The following is a 22,781-nucleotide window of genomic DNA, read 5'->3' as shown; positions in this document are numbered from 1 at the left end:
CTAGCTACTTGGAAGGCTGAGGCAGGAAAATCACTTGAACCTGGGAGGTGGAGGTTGCAGTGAGCCGAGATTGCGTCATTGCACTCCAACCTGGGTGACAAGAGTGAAACTCCATCTCAAAAAAAAAAAAAAAAGGTCACACCATGTCAGTTCCACAGTAGCCTCAAGCTCATCTGGATTCAACGGAAGGGAACACAGGCCACCCTTCTCAATAGGAGTGTAAGATCACTTTGTTTACATTTTAACCTTTTATTCATGCATGCATTCATTCAAAAGATATTATTGAGCATCTACTCATGAATGAATAATTGTGGCCACTTTTGGAAAATAAAGTGCTACAGCTTCCCTGAGAAGATGATGTTGGGGCTGACAGCTGAAGGATAAGCAGGTGTTACTTAGGCACAGGAATGGAAGAGCATTCAAAAAACACAGAACAACATGTTCAAAAGACCCGGGGGAACAATTAGCACACTGAAGGAACTTAAGGCGGCCTTGAGTGGCAGAGGCAGAGAGAAAGGCACTTGTCTGTTGTGTGCTTTCCACAACTGCTGTTTCCACTCAGCCTTCATTGTCCATTTTTTCAGAAACAGTACCCTATGGGGAACCATTGACTCACCCGCCCTCAGCCCTCTCAGTGTGGCTGCAGGGGTGGGTGTTAAGACCCAGGTCTTGCCATTCAAGACAGTTCACCCAGCCTCGCCAGTCTCACTGACTGGTTCGGGTGTGGTCATGTGACCCTCAGAAGGGCCAATGAGGCTGAAACCCAAGACATCTGCTGCAGCTATTGGACAAGACAGAGTGTTTTGCATTGGGGTTGCTAGATAGGATAGAGGCAGGAGTGTTGGGTGTCACCTTTGCCTCTGCCAGAGAATAACCTGTTGAAATGACACCAACGAAGAGAAAGTAGAACCAAGTGACACAGACCATTGAGCTCCTGGACTATGACCAAAGCCAGCTGTGCCACTGGACATTTTAGATTCAAGGGCCAATACATGTTGGTTTAGGCTAATTTGAATTTCTGTCACCTGGAATCAAGAACACTGTTTAAAGACACCATCGGCAGGCGCAGTGGCTCATGCCTGTAATCCCAACACTTTGAGAGGCCAAGGCGGGTGGATCACCCGAGGTCAGGAGTTTGAGACCAGCTTGGACAACATGGCGAAACCCCGTCTCTACTAAAAATACAGAAATTAGCTGGGCATGGTGGCACGTGCCTGTAATCCCAGCTACTAGAGGGGCTGAGGCAGGAGGATGGCTTGAACCTGGGAGGGAGAGGTTGCAGTGAGCCATGATTGTGCCACTGCACTCCAGCCTGGGCAACAGAGCGAGACTCCATCTCAAAAAACAAACAAACAAACAAATAAATAAATAAAGACACTATGGTTAGGATTTTTCTCTTCCTGTCCCTAACTGCACATTCTCCATTCCTGGTTCTTACGTACCACTTCAGAAGCCTCCAGCACTTCATCTGGCCTCTCTGCCTTCTCTCTCTCTTTCATTTCTTATTTTTTTGAGACAGAGTCTTGATCTGTCACCCAGGCTGGAGTGCAGTGGCGCAATCTTGGCTCACTGCAACCTCCACCTCCAATGCTCAAGTGATCCTCCGGCCTCAGCCTCCTGAGTAGCTGGGATTACAGGCACACACCACCACTCCCAGCTAACTTTTTGTATTTTTAGTAGAGACTGGTTTTTGCCATGTTGCCCAGGCTAGTCCCAAACTTCTGGCCCCAAACTTCTGGTGGATCAAGTGATCCACCTGCCTTGGCCTCCCAAAGTGCTGGGATTACAGGTGTGAGCGACTGTGCCTAGGCTTCTGTCTTTTTTTGTGATCAATAAATGTTTGTTTATTGCATCTTGGTGTGAACGTCATATTAAATTTGGGGTTCCAAAAAACTCTAGAAAACATTTATGAGAACTTGGGAGGTAGAGGTTGCAGTGAGCCGAGATCGCACCACTGCGCTCCAGCCTGGGTGACAGATTGAGGCTTTGTCTCACAAAAAAAAAAAAAAAAAAAAAGAACTAAATGTCCCTGAATATAAAATGGTAGGTAAGAACAGCAATTGGCTTGTCAGTCAATGATGAATCAAACAGAAAATGCATGACAAAATTATGGGGCAGTTTAAAATGTCCAAATATTATGTCCCAGAAGAATTTGTCTAGATAATAGATCTTCCTCAGTCCCTTTCAGGGGATGGATGGATACTGGACATACCTGGGCAGGTTTATTCAGGGTAAGCTGGAGGAATGTGTCAAATAGGTAGCTACCTGTCTGATTTATTTTCATCCTATTTTTTATGCTCTTAAAACGAAATAACCGGCCAGGCACGGTGGCTCACGCCTGCAATCCCAGCACTTTGGGAGGCCGAGGCGGGCGGATCACGAGGTCAGGAGATCGAGACCATCCTTGCTAACACAGTGAAACCCTGTCTCTACCAAAAATACAAAAAATTAGCCAGGCAAGGTGGCGGGCGCCTGTAGTCCCAGCTACTCGGGAGGCTGAGGCAGGAGAATTGCATGAACCCCGGAGGGCGGAGCCTGCAGTGAGCCGAGATCGCGCCACTGCACTCCAGCCTGGGCGACAGAGCAAGACTCCGTCTCAAAAAACAAAAAAACAAAATAACCTCCTATTGGTTAAACTTTATTTTTTTGGTTGCAAATCAAACTGTCTTACTGGTTTCAAAACATCAATTTCTTTTCTTTTTCTTTCTTTTTTTTTTTTTTGAGACAGATCTCACTCTGTGACCCAGGCTGGAGTGCAATGTCATGGTCTTGGCTCACTGCCACCTCCACCTCGTGGGTTCAAGTGATTCTCCTGCGCCAGGCTCCTGAGTAGCTGGGACTAGAGGCGCGTGCCACCACACCCAGCTAATATTTGTATTTTTAGTAGAGACAAGGTTTCACCATGTTGGCCAGGCTGGTCTCGAACTTCTGACCTCGTGATCTGCCCGCCTTGGCCTCCCAAAGTGCTGGGATTACAGGCATGAGCCATCGCGCCTAACCTTTTTTTCTTTTCTTTTTTTTTTTTAAGATGAAGTCCCTCTCTGTTGCACAGGCTGGAGTGTAGTAGCACGATCTTGGCTCACTGCAACTTCTGCCTCCTGGGTTCAAGCGATTCTCAGCCTCCTGAGTAGCTAGGACTATAGGCGCGCGCCACCATGCCTGGCTAATTTTTGTATTTTTTTACAGAGGGGGTTTCACCATGTTGGCCAGGCTGGTCTCGAACTCCTGACCTGAAGTGATCCACACACCTTGGCCTCCCAAAGTGCTGGGTCTACAGGCATGAGTCACCATGCCTGGCCAAAAAAAGATTAATCTTAAACATAACCAGAAGTCTGGATGTTTGACAGGTTTATTTATTTATTGAGACAAGGTCTAGCTCTGTTGCCCAGGCTGGAGTGCAGTGGCGTGATCTTGGGTCACTGCAACCTCCACCTGTGGGTTCAAGACACCCTCCCATCTCAGCCTCCTGAGTAGCTGGGACTACATGCCTGGCTAATTTTTGTATTTTTAGTAGAGACCAGGTTTCACCATGTTGCCCAGGCTGATCTCGAACTCCTGGCCTCAAGTGATCCAACACCTGGCCTCCTAAAGTGCTGGGATTACAGGCGTTGACCACCGTGCCTGGTCAGTCTGGCAGGTTTAAGGGTTGACTTATGCCTGTGACTGTGACTATCTTTCTTTATATTCTCATGGCTTACCCCAGGCTGGCCACTAGTAATATATGGCGATCTTAACCAAATTAGAAAAAGGTATTCCAGCTGATGTGGTGGCTCACGCCTGTAGTCTCAACACTTTGGGAGACCAAGATGGGTAGGTCTCTTGAGCCCAGGAGTTTGAGATCAGCCTGGGCAACATAACAAGACCTCATCTCTACAAAAAATACATAAATTAGCTGGGCATGATTGTGCATGCCCGTAGTCACAGCTACTTGAGAGGCTGAGGTGGAGCCCGGAAGGCGGAGGTTGTAGTGAGCAAAGATGGGACCACTGCACCCCAGCCTGGGCAACAGAGCCAACCTGTCTTAAAAAACAAAACAAAAAACCTGACATGGGACTTTGAATATTCTAGTATTGAATGAATGAGGAATAAAGAGATGGATGGGTGGATGGATGGATGGACAGATGAATGAATTGATAGATGGATGAGTGAATGGGTGATGGAAGGATGGATGGATGGACAGGTGGATGAATGGATGGATGGGTGGTGGATGAATGGATGGGCAAATGAATGAATGAATGAATAGATTGACAAGTGGATGGGTGATGGGTGGAAGGATAGATGGTCAGATGGATGGGCCATGGATGGATGAACGGACAGATGGATGAGAGAGAGAGAGAGATTCATCTGGGCAGCAGACAATTTCCTTAAAAACAAAAAAAAGTCTCCTTTTTCGGGAAGATACAACCACACACATGGGCTGAATGTCAGCCCCCAATCATCTACTTGGCACTTCCATAGCACAGGGCACAATTTTGGGCAAGTGCCCATTTTGTGAGGACCACAGACAGGCACCATTTTTTAAGGGTTGGTGGGATGATCACCACTGTTTGAGGCCTTGTATTCAAGGATTACAATGTTCAGAGGAGAAAATAGAACGACTTCCAGGATCTCTGCCAGAGCGCCAGGAAGAGCTTCCTCAGAAACATTGAACAAAACTCTCCTCGTATCTCATTAGCCTGATTTGAGTTACATTTCCTTTCTTTTTTTTCTTTTATTTTCTCTTTTCTTTTCTTTTTTCTTTTCTCTTTCTTTCTCTCTCTCTCTTTTTTCCTTCCTTCTTTTTTTTTTTCTTTTTTTTGAGACAGGGTCTAGCTTTGTCACCCAGGCTGGAGTGCAGTGGCACGATCTTGGCTCACTGCAACCTCCGCCTCTGGGTTCAAGCAATTCTCCCTGCCTCAGCCTCCTAAGTAGCTGGGATTACAGGCACCCACCACCACGCCTGGCTAATTTTTGTATTTTTTAGTAGAGATAGGGTTTTACCATGTTGGCCAGGCTGGTCTTGAACCCCTGACCTTAGGCGATCCACCTATCTTGGCCTCCGAAAGTGTTGGGATTACAGGCATGAGCCTCTGTGCCTGGCCTTCTTTCTTTTTTTGAGGTAAGATTCACAAAACATTTTTAAAAATCATCCTTTGGAGCCAGGCATGGTGGCGTGTGCCTGTAGTTCCAGCCACTAGGGAGGCTGAGGCAGGAGGATCACTTGGGTCCAGGAGGCTGAAGTGCGCTATGATCACTCCACTGCACTTCAGCATGGGTGACAGAGTGAGACCCTGTCTCAAAAAAAAAAAAAAAAATCACCATTTAAAGTGAATAGTTCACTGTTTTTTGTCACATTCACAGTGTTCCACAGCTAACATCACTATCTAGAACACTTTTACCACAGCAAAAAAAAAAAAAAAAAGCAAAAACAAAAAACAAAAAACCATAACCATTAAGCAAACATTCTCCATTTCCCCCCATCCTCCTAGGCCCTGAGAACCACGATCTACTTTCTGTCTCTCCAGCTTTGCTTATTCTGTGTGTTTCATCCTGTAGAAATATATTCATACAATATGTGGTCTTTTGTGTCTGTGTCTGTTTCCTTTCTCTCCCTTTCTTTCTTTCTTTTTCTTTCTTTCTCCCTCTCCCTCTCCCTCTCCCTCTCCCCCTCCCCCTCCCCCTCCCCTCCCCCTCCCCCTCTCCCTCTCCCTCTCCCTCCTTCCTTCCTTCTTTCTTTTTCTTTCTTTCTTCCTTCCTTCCTTTTCTTTTTCTTCTTTTCTTTCATATCATGGCTAACTACAGCCTTGACCTCCCAGGTTGAAGTGATCCTCCCACCTCAGCCTCCCAAGTAGCTGGGACTACAGGTGTGCACCAGCACCCCTGGCTAATTCTTGTATTTTTTTGTAGAGACGTGCTGTTGCCATGGTGCCTGGGCCAGTCTGGAACTCCTGAGCTCAAGCAATCTGCCCAGCTTGGCCTCCCAAAGTGCTAGGATTACAGGTATGAGCCACTGCGCCTGACCAGGGTTCTTTATTGTAGCATGATGTTTTCAAGATTCATCCCAGTTGTAGCATGCATCAGTATTTTCTTCCTTTTCATGTCTGAATGATATTCCATTGCATAGATAGACTAAATATTATTTATCCAGTCATTAATTGATGGGCATTTGATTTGTTTCCACTTTATGGACTGTTACGGATAGTGCTGCTATGAGCATTTGTGTGCCAGTTAATGTTTGAACACCTGTATACTAGTATACACCCAGGCATTAAATTGCTGGGTCATATTGTAATTCTATGTTCAACTTTTTGAGGAACTGCCAAACTGTTTTCCATAGAGGCTGTACCATTTTACATTCCTAGCAGCAAGGTACAAGGATTCCAGTTTCTCCACATCCCCATCATGCTTGTAATTTTCCTCTTTTTTTTTTTTTGACACAGAGTCTCACTCTGTCGCCCTGGCTGGAGTGCAGTGGCGTGATCTCGGCTCATTGCAACCTCTGCCCCCCGGGTTTAAGCAATTCTCCTGCCTCAGCCTCCTGAGTAGCTGGGATTACAGGTGCCTGCCACTGCGCCCCACTGATTTTTTTGTATTTGTAGTAGAGATGGGGTTTCACCATCTTGGCCAGGCTGGTCTTGAACTCCTGACCTCGTGAGCCATTGTGCCTGGCTGTAATTTTCCATTTTTTAAAATTATAACCATTCTATTGTGTGTGAAGTGGCATCTCTTTGTAGTTTTTATTTGCATTTCCCTAATGACGAATGATGTTGAGCATCTGTTCATGTGCTTGTTGGCCATTTGTATATCTTCTTTGGAGAAATGTCTATTCAAATCTGGGGCCCATTTTTAAAAACTGGGTGGTTTGTTTTTTTGTTGTTGAGTTGTAAAGTTCTTTACATATTCCGGATAGTAGAGCCTTATCAAATAGGTGATTTGCAAATATTTTCTCTCATTCTGTGGACTGCCTTTTCACTCTGTCGATACTGTTCTTTGATGCATAAAAGGTTTTAATTTTGATGAAGTCTAGTTTCTCAACCTTTGCTGTTGTTACTTGTGTTTTTGGTGTCATATTTAAGAAACCATTGCCAAGCCAAAGATAATGAAGATTTCCCTCTAGGCTCTCTTTTAAGTATTTTATAGTTTTAACTTCTATAATTTAGATGTTGACATTATGGCGTGAGTTCAAAGTCCAATTTTATTATTTTGCATGTGGATATCTCATTGTCCCAGGGTCATTTGTTGAAGAGACTGATCTATGAAATTATGTGTTTTAGGCTGGGCACGGTGGCTCATGCCTGTAATCCTAGCACTTTGGGAGGCCGAGGCGGGTGGATCACCAGAAGTCAGGAGTTCAAGACCAGCCTGGCCAACATGGTGAAACCCTGTCTCTACTAAAAGTATAAAAATTAGCCAGGCATGGTGGTGTGCGCCTGTAGTCCCAGCTACTTGGGAGGCTGAGACAGCAGAATTGCTTGAACCCGGGAGGTGGAGGTGGCGTAAGCCGAGATTATGTCACTGCACTCCAGCCTGGGTGACAGAACAAGACTCCATCTCAAAAAAAAAGAAAAAAATAATAATAATATGTCTTTTTCAGCAACTTGGATGGAGCTGGAGGCCATTAATCTAAGTGAAGTAACTCAGGAATGGAAAACCAAGTATTGTATGTTCTCACTTATAAGTAGGAGCTAAGCTATGAGTACCCAAAGGCATACAGAGTGATATAACGGACTTTGGAGTCTCAGAACGGGGAGGATGAGAGGACGGTATGGATGAAAACTGCATGTTGGGTACATGTGTAAGTACTTGGGTGATGATGGGTGCATTAAAATCTCAAAATTTACCACTGTATAATTCATCTATGTAACCAAAACCCACTTGTACCCGAAAATCTATTGAAATTAGAAAAAAAAAGAGAGAGAGGGAAACTGTTCTTTCGCCTATTGAATGGCCTTGGCACGCTTGTCAAAAGCCAATTCACTGGCTGGGCATGGTGGCTCACGCCTGTAATCCCAGCACTTTGAGAGGCTGAGGCGGGTGGATCACCTGAGGTCAGGAGTTCAAGATCAGACTGGCCAACATGGTGGAAGCCCGTCTGTACTAAAAATACGAAACTTAGCCAGGTGTGGTGGTGGGCGCCTGTACTCCCAGCTACTTGGGAGGCTGAGGCAGGAGAATTGCTTGAATCCTGGAGGTGGAGGTTGCAGTGAGCCAAGAATTCTATACTGCACTCCAGCCTGGGCGACAGAGCAAGACTCCATCTCAAAAACAAACAAACAAACAACAACAACAAAAAACCAATTGACCACACTGGGTGCAGTGGCTCATGCCTGTACTCTCAGCACTTTGGGAGGTCAAGGTGAGAGGATTGCTTGAGCCCAGGAGTTTGAGAACAGCCTGAGCAACATGGCGAGACTTCATCTCTACTAAAAATAAAAAACATTAGCCAGGTGTGGTGGCACATGCCTGTAGTCCCAGCTACTAGCTATGTGGGAAGCTGAGGTGGGAAGATTGCTTGAGCCCATGAGGTAGTGGTTATAATGAAATGTGATTGCGCCACTGCACTCCAGCCAGGGCAACAGAGCAAAATCCCGTCTCAAAAGAAAAAATCAATTGACTATAGAAGTGTGGGTCCTTTCCAGACTTTCAATTCTATTCCACTAATCTATATGCCTGTCCTCATACCAGTATCACACCTTTTGATTATCGTGGCTTTGTAGTAAATTCTGAAATAACCAAGTGTGAGTCTTCCAACTTTGCTCATTTTTCAAGATTGGCTCTTGGGTGCAATACCATGTGAATATTAGGTTTGAATTATCCAGGTCTGCAAACAAGGACATTGGGATTTTCATAGGGATTATATCAAGTCTATAGATCACTTTGGGGTAGTATTATCATCTTAACAATATTAAGTCTTCTAATTCATAAACACGTGTATTAGTCTGTTTTCATGCTGCTGATAAAGACATACCCAAGACTGGGGAATGTACAAAAGAAAGAGGTTTAATGGTCTTACAGTTCCACGTGGCTAGGGAGGCCTCACAATCATGGCAGAAGGCGAAAGGCATTTTTTACATGGCGGTGGCAGGAGAGAGAATGAGAGCCAAGAGAAACGGGTTTCCCCTTATAAAACCATCAGATCTTGTCAGACTTCTTTACTACCACAAGAACAGTATGGGAAAAACTGCCCCCATGATTCAATTACCTCCCACTGGGTCCCTTCCGCAACATGTGGGAATCATGGGAGTACAATTCAATATGAGATTTGGGTGGGGACAAAGAGCCAAACCATATCAACATGTGACGTCTTTCTATTTATTTAGGTCTTCGTAATTGCTTTCAGCCATGTTTTGTAGTTTTCAGGGCACTAGTGTTACTCCTACTTGGTTAAATTTATTTATTTTTATTCTATTGGAAGTGAAATTGTTTTCTTAATTTTACTTTCTGATTGTTTATTGCTAGTTTATGGAAATGTGGCTATGTGGCTGATGTTTGTGCATTGATCTTCTTCTTCTTCTTCTTTTTTTTTTTTTTTTTTTGAGATGGAGTCTTGCTCTGTCACCCAGGCTGGAGTGCAGTGGCATGCTCTTGGCTCACAGCAATCTCTGCCTCCCGGGTTCAAGTGATTCTCCTGCCTAAGCCTCCCAAGTAGCTGGGACTACAGGAGGTGCCCCCACCACGCCCAGCTAATTTTTGTATTTTTTTAGTAGAGACGGGCTTTCACCATGTTGGCCGGGCTGGTCTGGAACTCATGACCTCAAGTGATCCATCCACCTTGGCCTCCCAAGGTGCTGGGATTACAGGCGTGAGCAACCATGCCCAGATGCAAACTATCTTTTCAATGACAGTTGTCTCCTAATTTGTTGGCCTCAGCATAGGTAAATAATAATAAAACCTACATTTTAAAACATTAAAGGGCAATGTTCAGCCGGGCACAGTGGCTCATGCCTGTAATTTCAGCATTTTGGGAAGCTGAGGTGGACAGATCACTTGAGGTGAGGAGTTCGAGACCAGCCTGGCCAACATGGTGAAACCCCGTGTCTACTAAAAATACAAAAATTGCCTGGGCATGGTGGCCCACACCTGTAGTCCCAGCTACTTGGGAGGCTGAGGCAGGAGAATTGCTTGAACCCAGGAGGCAGAGGCCACAGTGAACCGAGATCATGCCACAGCATTCTAGCCTGGGTGACAGAGAGAGAATTGGTCTCCAAAAATAAATAAATAAAAATAGACGAGTCACTTCCAAGATGGCCAAATAGGAAAAACTCCGGTCTGCAGCTCTGAGCGAGATCAACGCAGAAGACAGGTGATTTCTGCATTTCCAACTGAGGTACCTGGTTCATCTCACTGGGACTGGTTGGACAGTGGGTGCAGCCCACAGAGGGCAAGCTGAAGCAGGGCAGGGCATCACCTCACCCAGGAAGTGCAAGGGTTCAGGGGATTTCCCTTTCCTAGCCAAGGGAAGCCGTGACAGACTGCACCTGGAGGAACGGTACACTTCCATCCAAATACTGTGCTTTTCCCACGGTCTTAGCAACTGGCAGACCAGGAGATTCCCTCCCATTCCTGGCTCGGCAGGTCCCATGCCCACGGAGCCTTGGTCACTGCTAGCGAAGCAGTCCAAGATTGGCCTGTGATGCTGCAGCCTGGTCAGCAACTATCATTAGAGTGAACAGGCAGCCTACAGATTGGGAGAAAATTTTTGCTATCTGCCCATCTGACAAAGGGCTAGTATTCAGAATCTACAATGAACTTAAACAAATTTACAAGAAAAAAACAAACAACCCCATCAAAAAGTGGGCAAAGGATATGAACAGACACTTCTCAAAATAAGACATTTATGCAGCCAACAGACACACGAAAAAATACTCATCATCACTGGTCATCAGAGAAATGCAAATCAAAACCACAATGAGATACCATCTCAAGCCAGTTCGAACAGCGATCATTAAAAAGTGAGGAAACAACAGATGCTGGAGAGGGTGTGGAGAAATAGGAACGCTTTTACACTGTTGGTGGGACTGTAAATTAGTTCAACCATTCTGCTCAATAGCCACACACTGCGTGGCTATTCATCAAGGATCTAGAACCAGAAATACCATTTGACCCAGCAATCCCTTCACTGGGTATATACCCAAAGGATTATAAATCATGCTACTATAAAGACATATGCACACATATGTTTATTGCGGCACTATTCACAATAGCAAAGACTTGGAGCCAACCCAAATGTCCATCAATGATAGACTGGATTAAGAGAATGTGGCACATATATACCATAGAATGCTATGCAGCCATAAAAAAGGATGAATTCATGTCCTTTGCAGGAACATGGATGCAGCTGGAAACCATCATTCTCAGCAAATATCACAAGGTCAGAAAACCAACCACCACATGTTCTCATTCATAGGTGGGAAATGAACAATGAAAACACATGGACACAGGGCAGGGAACTTCACACACTGGGGCCTGTTGGGGGTAGAGGGGGAGGGAGAGCATTAGGACAAATACCTAATGTAAATGTCGAATTGATGGGTGCAGCAAACCAACATAGCACATGTATACCTATGTAACAAACCTGCATGTCATGCACATGTACCCTAGAACTTAAAGTATAATAAAAAAGAAAAAAAAATCCATTCATATATCAATAAAAAAATAGATCAATCAATCAATAAAACATTAAAGTGCAATGTTGACTAGAGGTGGTAAAAGCAGGCATCCTTGTGTTGTTCCTGGTCTTTGCGGGGAAATCTTTAAATTTGTAAGCCTTTCACTGTTGCATATGGCGTGAGTCTCTTTCTTTCTTTCTTTCTTTCTCTTTCTTTCTTTCTTTCTTTCTCTCTCTCTCTCTCCCTCCCTCCTTCCCTCCCTCCCTCCCTCTCTCTCTCTTTCTTTCTCTCTTTCTCTTTCTCTCTTCTTTTTCTTTCTTTCTATAAATAGAGACAGCAGGCAGGGCACGCTGGCTCAGCCTGTAATCCCAGCACTTTGGGAGGCCGAGGCAGGCAGATCACGAGGTCAGGAGATAGAGACCATCCTGGTTAACACGGTGAAATCCCATCTCTACTAAAATACAAAAAAAAAAAAATTAGCCAGGCCTGGTGGCAGGCACCTGTAGTCCCAGATACTCTGGAGGCTGAGGCAGGAGAATGGCCTGAACCCAGGAGGCGGAGCTTGCAGTGAGACGAGATCGTGCCACCGCACTCCAGCCTGAGCGACAGAGCGAGACTCCGTCTCAAAAAAAAATAAATAAATAGAGACAGCGTCTCACTATGTTGCCCAGGCTGGTCTCAAACTTCTAGGCTCAAGCAATCTTCCCAAAGTGCTGGGGTTACAGGAGTGAGTCACCATACCTGGCCTGGTGTAAGTTTTTCATATATGCCCTTTATCCTGTTGAAGAAGTTCTCTTCTGGTCTTTATTATTTCAGTATTCTTTGTTGTTGTTGTTGTTGTTGTTTTGTTTTTTTAAATCCTGAAAAGGTGTTGGGTTTTGTCAAAAGCTATTTTCTACATTATCCCTTAATTCTATTAATGTTGTGAATAACATTTATTTATTTATTTATTTATTTATTTATTTAGAGATGGACTCTCACTCAGTCTCCCAGGCTGGAGTGCAGCGGCATGATCTCGGCTCACTGCAACCTCCATCTCCTGGGTTCAAGTGATTTTCCTACCTCAGCCTCCTTAACACTTGGCATTACAGGTGTGTGTCACCACGCCCAGATAATTTATTTTTATTTTTTGTATTTTTAGTAGAGATGGGGTTTCACCATGTTGGCCAGGCTGATCTTGAACTCCTTACCTCAAATGGTCCACCTGCCTCAGCCTCCCAAAGTGCGGGGAGTAGAGGTGTGAACCACCGCGCCCAGCTGAGTTTTTTCTTTTTCGAGACAGGGTCTCACTTTGTCACCCAGGCTGGGGTGCAGTGGTGCGAACATGGTTCACGGCAGCCTCAACCTCCCCAGCTCAAGCGATTCTCTCACCTCAGCCTGCCAAGTAGCTGGGACTACAGTTGTGAGCCACCGCGCCTTGCCCTGATTTTCTTATGATGAATCACCCTTACATTCTTGGGATAAGTCTGCTCTGTTAACACATATGTCTAATATGTTTCTATGCTGCTGGATTTGATTTGCTAGTATTTTCTTTAGGATTTCTGCATCTATATTTATAAGGGACATTGGTCTATAGTTTTCTTTTCCTGTAATGTCATTGTGTGACTTTGGTATCAGGGTAATGCTGGCCTCATAGAATGGGTCAGAAATGTTGCCTCCTCTTCTATTTTTGGGAAGAGTTTAATAAGAATTGGCCTTAATTATTCAAATACCTGGTAGAAGTCACCAATGGAGCCATCAGGTCCTGAGCTTTGCCTTACGGAACTTTAAAAAATTGTTACCAATTCCATCTCTTTACTTGTTATAGATCTATTCCGACTTTCTAGTTTTTCTTGGGTTAGTCTTGGTAATTTGCATGTTTCTAGAAATTTGTGCATTTCATCCAGGTGTATTCAATTAATTGACATATAATTGTTTATAGCATTATCTTCTAATCTTTTATTTTTGTAAGGTTTGTAGTAACCTTCAATTCCTGATTTTAGTAGTTTGGGTCATCTCCATTCTTTTTTGGGGGTGGGGATCAGTATTTCTAAAAGTTTATCAATTTTGCTGATTTGTTAAAGAACCAGCTTTTGGTTTTGTTGACTCTATTGCTCTTATAGAATACTATATTTTGTGTATCTTCACTGTAATTTTTATTTTTTAATTTTTTTAATTTATTATTATTATTATTATTTTTGCTGTTGCTTGCTTTGGGCATAGTTTGATCTTTTTCTAATCCTGTAAGGTGGAAGAACGTATTATTTATTTGAGATCTTTCTTTCTTTCTTTTCTTGAGACAAGGTCTTGCTCTGTTGTCCAAGCTGGAGTGTAGTGGTGCAATCATGGCTCACTGTAGCCTCAAACTCCTGGGCTCAAGTGATCCTCCTGCCTCAGCCTCCCAAGTAGCTGAGACCACAGGCATGTGCCATGATGCCTGGCTAAATTTTTTTATTTGTATTTTTCATACAGATAGGGTCTCACTATATTACCCAGGCTGCTCTCCTGGCCTCAAGTGTTCTTTCATTTTTTTTTTTTTTTTTGAGACGGAGTTTCACTTTGTTGCCCAGGCTGGAGTACAATGGCACAATCTCGGCTCACCACAACCTCCGCCTCACAAGTTCAACTGATCCTCCTGCCTCAGCCTCCTGAGTAGCAATGACTACAGGCATGCGCCACCATGCCCAGCTAATTTTGTCTTTTTAGTAGAGACGGGGTTTCTCCATGTTGGTCAGGCCGGTCTTGAACTCCCAACCTCAGGTGATCCACCCACCTTTGCCTCCCAACGTGCTGGGATTACAGGCATGAGCCACCGTACCCAGCGTCTTTCACTTTTGATGTACGTGTTTACAGCCATAAATTTCCCTCTGAGCATTGTCTTTGCTGCATCTTGTAAGTTTTGGTAAGTTGTATTGCTTTTTCATTCATCTCAAAATATTTTAAAAATTTTTTGTGATGTCTTCTTTTACCCAGTTTGTTTATGTTGTTTAATTTGTACATAATTGTACATTTGTGAATCTAAAAATTTTCTTTCTCTTGTTGATTTCTAGTTTTATTCCATTGTGGTTGAAGAAAGTACTTTGTATGATTTCAATTTTTTTTTTTTTTTTTTTGAGCCTGTCGCTCAGGCTGGAGTACAGTGGCGTGATCTTGGCTCACTGCAACCTCCACCTTCTGGGTTCAAGCAATCCTCCTGCCTCAGCCTCCTGAGTAGCTGGGATTACAGGTGTCCACCACCATGCCGAGCAAATTATTGTATTTTTAGTAGAGAAGGAGTTTCACCATGTTGGCCAGGCTGGTCTCGAACTCCTGACCTCAGGTGACGCACCTGCCTTGGGCTCCCAAACTGTTGGGATTACAGGCGTGAGCCACCATGCCCAGCCGATAACTCAAAAACTTTCAATAGACAAAGACTTATTTTTTAACAGACGGGAGACTCAGTTTTTAAAACAAGACCCAATAAAGACAGTATGAGGCTAACTGAATCTGTCTCTCCGGCAAACAAAAATTTTTTTACTATTTTTTAATATTACATGAAAATTTTGTTTAAAAGAGAAACCTAAATTTTATCTTTGTATGTAAAATTGTTCCTTTAGTAGTTTTAATTACATATATTATAATGTTAACTCTTAGGCAGTCTCCGCCTCTCGGGTTCAAGCGATTCTCTTGCCTCAGCCTCCTGAGTAGCATGGACTACAGGCATGCACCACCATGCCCAGCTAATTTTTGTATTTTTTGCAGAGATGGGGTTTCGCCATGTTGGCCAGGCTGGTCTCAAACTCCTGACCTCAGGTGATCTGTCCGCCTTGGCCTCCCAAAGTGCTGGGATTACAGGTGTGAGCCACTGCACCCAGCCATTACTAACTTTTATTTTTAAAGAAAAACAAGGAGGTAGGCAATTTTAATTATGTATCAGGTATAGAGTCTAGGACAGTAATAACATATGTCAATAATAAATGATTCTTTTTAGGATAGCCAGGGCGCATGGTTAACTCTACGCATCCCCAGGCCTTATCTACAATCTAAGGGCTTTAAAATAGACAAGTCCAACAATTATTTAAAATATTATAGAAGGGCCAGGCACGGTGGCTCATGTTGTAATTCTAGCACTTTGGGAGCAGAGGCTGGTGGATGCCTTGAGCCTAGGAGTTAGAGACCAGCCTGGCCAACATGGTAAAACCCGATCTCCACTAAAAATACAAAAATGAGCCAGACGTGGTGGTACATGCTTATAGTCCCAACTACTTGGAAGGCTGAGGTGGAAGGATCACCTGAGCCCAGGGAGGTTGAGGCTGCAGTGAGCATGCCACTATACTCCAGCCTGGGCAACAGAGTGAGTCCCAGTCTAAGAAAAAAATTTATAAAAGTAGTTTAGGACCTGAAAGTTCTTAGTAAAGACAATACCAGACTTGTCTAATTTACACCAAATGTTCACGTTCTGAAGATGTTTTTATTTTACTAATAATTTAAAAACTGTCTTTATTTACTAAAGATTATTAAAGTAATGTGAACTAAAAGATATTTAAATTAAAGTTTTTATTTTTTGATAAAATATTCAATTTAAGTGGTTAAGTCAACTGATTAGAGCTTTTAAAAATATGTTTCAGTAGTGACATATTATATATTCATGGCACATATAAACATAGACATGACAGACAGAAGTAGATCTTATAGACTTGTAAGACTTTTTGTCAATTTTAAAATTTTTATTAATTAATTAATTTATTAGAGACAAGGTCTCAGTCTGTCACCCAGACTGGAATGCAATGGTATAATCATAGCTCACTGTAGCCTCAAATTCCTGAGCTTAACTGATCCTCTCGCTTTAGCCTCCTGAGTTGCTGGGACTACAGGCATACACTACCATGCCCAGCTAATTTTAAAAATTTTTTATAGAGGTGGTGTCTCACTTTGTTGTCCAGGCAGGACTCGAACTCCTGACCTCAAGTGATCCTCATACCTCAGCCTCCCAAAGTGTTGGAATTACAGGCTTAAGCCACCACATCTGGCTGATTTTAATTATTAAACAATAACAAAAAAATTCATTTTCTAAAAAAAAGGAGTACTGTGGCCTCTACACAAAAATAAAGAAAAACAATTTAGCATGCTGAAAACAAGATAGAGTCAATAATATACAATTTGTATTTTTGAGACAGAGTCTTGCTCTGTTGCCCAGGCTTGAGTGTGGCTTGATCTCAGCTCACTGCAGCCTCCACCCTCCTGGTTCAAGCGATTCTAGTGCCTCAGCCTCCGGAGTAGCTGGGACTACAGGCGTGCACCACCATGCTTGGCTTATTTTTCTATTTTTAGTAGAGACAGGGTTTCACCATGTTGGCCAGGTTGGTCTTGAACTCCTGACCTCAAGTGATCCACCCGACTCAGCCTCCCAAAGTGTTGGGATTACAGGCGTGAGCCACCGCGCCCAGCCAGTTATGTTAAATTACCTTTATTACTATGATTTTTATAAAAGTGGTTTCAAGCATATAAAGAGTGTTTGTTATTACTATTATGTATTATTTTCTTTATCATGATACTTCAGACAAAAGGAACTGCTTAGGACAGCTTGAATATGTCCCATAGTTACAGCCTGCAGGCCTTTTTCTTTGCTATGCCATGTGCCTGAGACACCATCCTTCGTTTGTGTGCGTCAAAACCCCACTAGTCTGTCCTCTAATCCCAACACCAATGTCCTGGGTGCCAATAAAGGCTTTCCTCACCTCCAAATTGAGACTTTATTGACCTCTCTTGGGTTGCTTATGCTGGCTTTGGGTTGAAATCTATTTTTTCTCCTCTCCCTTTGAAGAAGCACGTCTCTTTGCTTAAGGGAATGTAGGAGCCACAGCAGATCCTAGCAGATATCTGTTACCCTGAAGAAGAGGTCAGGGCCCAGGCACGGTGGCTCATGCCTGTAATCCCAGCATTTTGGGAGGTCGAGATGAGCGGATCGCTTGAGCCCAGGAGTTCGAGACCAGCTTGGGCAATATGGCAAGACACCGCCCCCTGACTCTACAAAAAATACAAAAATTAGCCGGGCGTGGTGGTGTGTGCCTGTAGTACCAGCTACTTGAAAGGCTGAGTTGGGAGAATCAGCTGAGCCCAGGAAGTTGAGGCTGCAGTGAGCTGTGATTGCACCACTGCGCGACGTGGCAAAACAAGAGTGGGGCCTTGTCTGGTTTTAAAAAGTAATAAGAGACTGAGCACAGGCCTGTAATCCCAGCACTTTGGGAGGCTGAGGCAGCCAGATCACTTGCGGCCACAGAGCTGGAGACCAGCTTGGCCAACATGGCGAAAACCCGTCTCTACTAAAAATACGAAAATTAGCCAGGCGTGGTGGGTGCCTGTAATCCCAGCTACTGGGAGGCTGAGGCAGGAGAATCGCTTGAATCTGGGAGGTGGAGGTTGCAATGAGCAGAGATCGAGTCACTGCACTCCAGCCTGGGCCACAGAGCAAGACCCTGTCTCAAAAATAAATAAATAAATACATAAATAAATAATAATTTAATAAATAAGAAGAAAGAGGGCCATTTTTAGAAGGCACTAGATAAGGCCAGCTTGGAATCAGGGAGCACGTGCAACTGATTTCTTTGAAGCCTCTTCTTGTTCTGTTTGGGTGACATTGAGAGGGACCAGCTCCCATGGTTCAGGAGCTGCTGAGGGTTAACATCCTGTCCCGGGAGGGATCTGACCACATCAATGGCTTTATCATTGCCTAATCGGGGAGGCCCTGTGGGGGATTTTTCAAGGACTGAGAGTGCAGAGGAGTCTCCCACATGCAGTTACCCTGATGGAAACACAATGGGTGGATTGCGACAGGGGCCAGCAGCCTAGCAGGCAAACAGGGCACACAGGTGGGAACCTTCCCCTCTGACCAGATACTTTGTTTCCTTTCTGGGGAGGCAGATAAAAACAGTTACCATAACCCAAACCCTGCCCACTCTTCATTTGCAAACTGCAATACTCTTAGGCATCTTCCTTAGGTAAGCGCTTTGAGAGCTCATGTTCATTTCAGGACTAAAATGAACAATAATAGCGACTGTCCTTCGGAGCCTGCTGGATGCCAGGCCCCTCACAAGTGTCTCCCAGTGCTGGGTGCAGTGACTAACACCTGTAATCCCAGCACTTTGGGAGGCTGAGGTGGGTGGATCGCTTGAGCTCAGGAGATCAAGACCAGCCTGGGCAACATAGTGAGAACTCTGCCTCTAAAACAAAGAAAAAGGAAAAAAGTAACTCCTGGTGAATTTCCAACTTAGAACAAGAGTGGGAGGTGTCTTATTCATGATCTTTAATGCTTTGCTCAAATATCACCTTCTCCGTGAGGCCTACCCTGACCACTCTGCTTAAAATTGCAACCCTCCTTCACCTCCACCCCACATCGCAAGTTCTTGTCACAGCCTTTCCCACCTGCTACACACTCCATGATTTACTTATTATGTTTGTTAGGCCGTGTGCAGTGGCTCATGCCTATAATCCCAGCACTTTGGGAGGCTGAAGCAGGTGGATCACCTGAGGTCAGGAGTTCAAGACCAGCCTGGCCAATGTGGCGAAACCCCGTCTTTACAAAAATACAAAAAAGTTAGCCAACTGTGGTGGTGCGTGCCTGTAGTCCCAGCTACTTGGGAGGCTGAGGCAGGGGAATTGCTTGAACCTGGGAGGGAAGGTTGCGGTGAGCTGAGATCGCATCATTGTACTCCAGCCTGAGCAGTAGAGCAAGACTCCGTTTAAAAATATATATATATATTGCTAAGTCAAAAAGTATAAACAGTCTAAATTTTTTTTTTTTTTTTTTTTTTTTTTGAGACAAAGTCTTGCTCTGTTGCCCAGGCTAGAGTGCAATGGCGCGGTTTTGGCTCACTGCAACCTCTGCCTCCGGGGTTCAAGTGATTCTCTTGCCTCAGCCTCCCGAGTAGCTGGGATTACAGGCATATGCCACCATGCCCTGCTAACTTTTTGTATTTTTAGTATAGATAGGGTTTCACCATGTTGGCCAGGCTGTTCTCGAACTCCTGACCTCGTGATCCGCCCACCTTGGCCTCCCAAAGTGCTGGGACTACAGGCAAGAACCACCGTGCCCTGCCCGAACAGTCGAAATTTTTTTTTTTTTTAAACAGTTTCACTCTGTCGCCCAGGCTGGAATGCAATGGCACATTCTCAGCCCACTACAACCTCCGCCTCCCAGGTTGTAGCCATTCTCCTGCCTCAGCCTCCCAGGTAGCTGGGATTATAGGCACCCACCACCACGCCTGGCTACATTTTGTAGTTTTTTTTTTTTCTTTTTGAGACAGAGTTTTGCTCTTGCTTCCCAGGCTGTAGTGCAATGGCGCCATCTCCGCTCACCGCAACCTCCGCTTCCTGGATTCAGGTAATCCTCCTGCCTCAGCCTCCCGAATAGCTGGGATTACAGGTATGCGCCACCACGCCCAGCTAATTTTGTATTTTTAGTAGAGACGGGGTTTCTCCATGTTCGTCAGGCTGGTCTTGAACAACCCACCTCAGGTGATCCGCCCACCTCAGCCTCCCAAAGTGCTGGAATTACAGGTGTGAGCCACCACGCCTTGCTCTACTTTTTGTAGTTTTTAGTAGAGACAGAGTTTCATCATGTTGGTCAGGCTGGTCTCAAACTCCTGACCTTAGTTGATCTGCCCGCCTCAGCCTCCCAAAGTACTGGGATCACAGGCGTGAGCCACTGTGCCCGGCCCAGTCTAAATTTTAATAAATACTGCCAAATAACACTTTCAAAAAGAGTATCCATTCATACTCCCACCAATGGTACATAAAAAGGCTCAATAACAATTGGTAAAATTGGTTTGGCGGGGAGTTCAGCTCTACACTGCTGAGCTGCTGCTATTTGCAACCATAGAATCTTTTTTTTTTTTTCTTCTGAGACAAACTCTCGCTTTGTCACCCAGACTGGAGTGCAATGGCGCGATCAAGGCTCACTGCAACCCTTGCCTCCCAGCTTTAAGTGATCCTCCTGCCTCAGCTTCCCGACTAGCTGGGATTACAGGCATGCGCCACCATGCCCAGCTAATTTTGTATTTTTAGTAGAGACAGGGTTTCACCATGTTGGCCAGGATGGTCTCGAATTCCCGACCTCAGGTGATCTGCCCGCCTTGGCTTCCCAAAGTGCTGGGATTACAGGTGTGAGCCACTGTGCTGGGCCCTGCAAACATAGAATCTTAGAGTGGAAAGGGACATAAAAATTCATCGAATCCTTGTCCAACTCCCTTCCCAAGGTAGCAATTCCCTGCAATACAGCCTTGTTTACAATGCTTCTCTTGTCTGCGACGGGGGTCAAACTCCACATCTTTGATCTTAAGAATAAACCACCACTGACAGTGGGCTTATCACGTCCAGTAAGTTTGTTATATCACTGGGCCAAAATCTACTTTCCTGGTGGGGTCCGGTGGCTCACACCTGTGATCCCAGCACTTTGGGAGGCTGAGTAGGGTGGATCACCTAAGGTCAGGAGCCAGAGACCAGCCTGGCCAACATTGCGAAACCCCATCTCTACTATAAATACAAAAACTAGCTGGGTGTGGTAGTGCATGCCTGTAGTCTCAGCTACTTGGGAGGCTGAGGCAGGAGAATCACTTGAACCCAGGAGGCAGAGGTTGCAGTGAGTGGCAATCACTCCAGTCCAGTCTGGGTAACAGAGCTAGATTCCATCTCAAACACACACGCACGCACACACGCACACACACACACACACACAGTCTACTTTCCTGCAACACACCCCACCTATCCTAGCTCAGCTTTAGGGAGTAACACAAAAGAGCTAATCCTTTTCCACATGACAGCCCTTAAAATATTTGAAGACTGTATCACATTTTCCCAGAGCCGTCTTTTTGTGGGGTACAACTTCCCAGTTGTGACCAAACACGTCCCTTCCATAGGAAAGTGCTGACTGGAGTCTCTTCAGCTGAGTGGCCTAGCATAAGAGCTAAAGAGTCACTAGGCTTGGGTTCAAGTCCATGTTCCCACCCTTTCCAGCCACCTGACCTGGGCTAAATCACTTCTCAGACTTTAGTTTCCTCCCTTGGATAAACTGCATAGCAATAGTACCCATGTCGTAGGGTTGCTGGTTTGGCCACATTATGATTTTTTTTTTTTTTTTTGAGACAGAGTTTCGCTCTTATTGCCCAGGCTGGAGTGCAGTGGCACAGTCTTGGTTCACTACAACCTCCGCGTCCCGGGTTCAACTGATTTTTCCTGCTTCAGCCTCCCGAGAAGCTGGGATTACAGGCACCCACCACCATGCCCAGCTAATTGTTTGTATTTTTAGTAGAGTCGGGATTTCACCATGTTGGCCAGGCTGGTCTCAAACTCCTGACCTCGGGTGATCCACCCACCTTGGTCTCCCAAAGTGTTGGGATTACAGGCGTGAGTCACTGCTGGCCTTTTTTTTTTGTCTTTTTGAGACAGAGTCTTACTCTGTCACCCAGGCTGAAGTGCGGTGGCATGATCTCGGCTCACTGCAACCTCCGCCTCCTGGGTTCAAGTGATTCCCCTGCCTCAGCCTCCTGGTAGCTGGGACTACAGGCACCCGGCACCACACTCGGTCACATGGATTTTTTTGGTGGGTTCCTTCCTCCATAAGAAAAAAGTGTTTGAAATCATATTTTATGACCGTGTTAGTATAAGGATGAATCTAACAAGTCCTGGTGCAGTGGCTCATGCCTGAAATCCCAGCACTTTGGGAGGCCAAGGTGGGAGAATTACTTCATCCCGAGAGTTCAAGAACAGCCTGGGCAACATGGCAAGACCCTTTCTCTACAAAAAATAAAAAAAAAAAAAAATTAGCCGGAAGTGGTGGCATGTACCTGTGGTCCCAGCTCCTCGGGAGGCTGAGGTGGGAAGACTGCCTGAGCCCAGGGGGTCAAGGCTGCAGCGAGCCATGATTGTGCCACTGCACTCCAGCCTGGGCGCCAGAGCTCCTGCTCAAAAATACCAAAAAGTAAAAACTAAAAATAATATATATATGTAATAAAGGCAGGGTTATGTTTATTTTTTCTTCCAATTTTAAAAGAAGTAAAACATTTTCAATGGGGCCCTAAAAGTATTGTGGGCCTTAGGCACCATGCCTTCTGTAAGTTCATAGGCCCTGGCTGCTGGAAGGAGTAAAAAAGAGAAAACATGCCAAATATGTAAAGTGCTTAAGCCCAGCACTGGGCCTGGCTCTTTGTAACTTAATAAATGGTGATCAAGAATTAAAAA

The sequence above is a fragment of the Pongo abelii genome, chromosome 18, assembly GCF_028885655.2.
Source record: "Pongo abelii isolate AG06213 chromosome 18, NHGRI_mPonAbe1-v2.0_pri, whole genome shotgun sequence".
NCBI lineage: Eukaryota > Metazoa > Chordata > Mammalia > Primates > Hominidae > Pongo > Pongo abelii.
The sequence above is the reverse complement of the archived record's forward strand: the minus strand, read 5'-3'. Positions refer to the sequence as shown.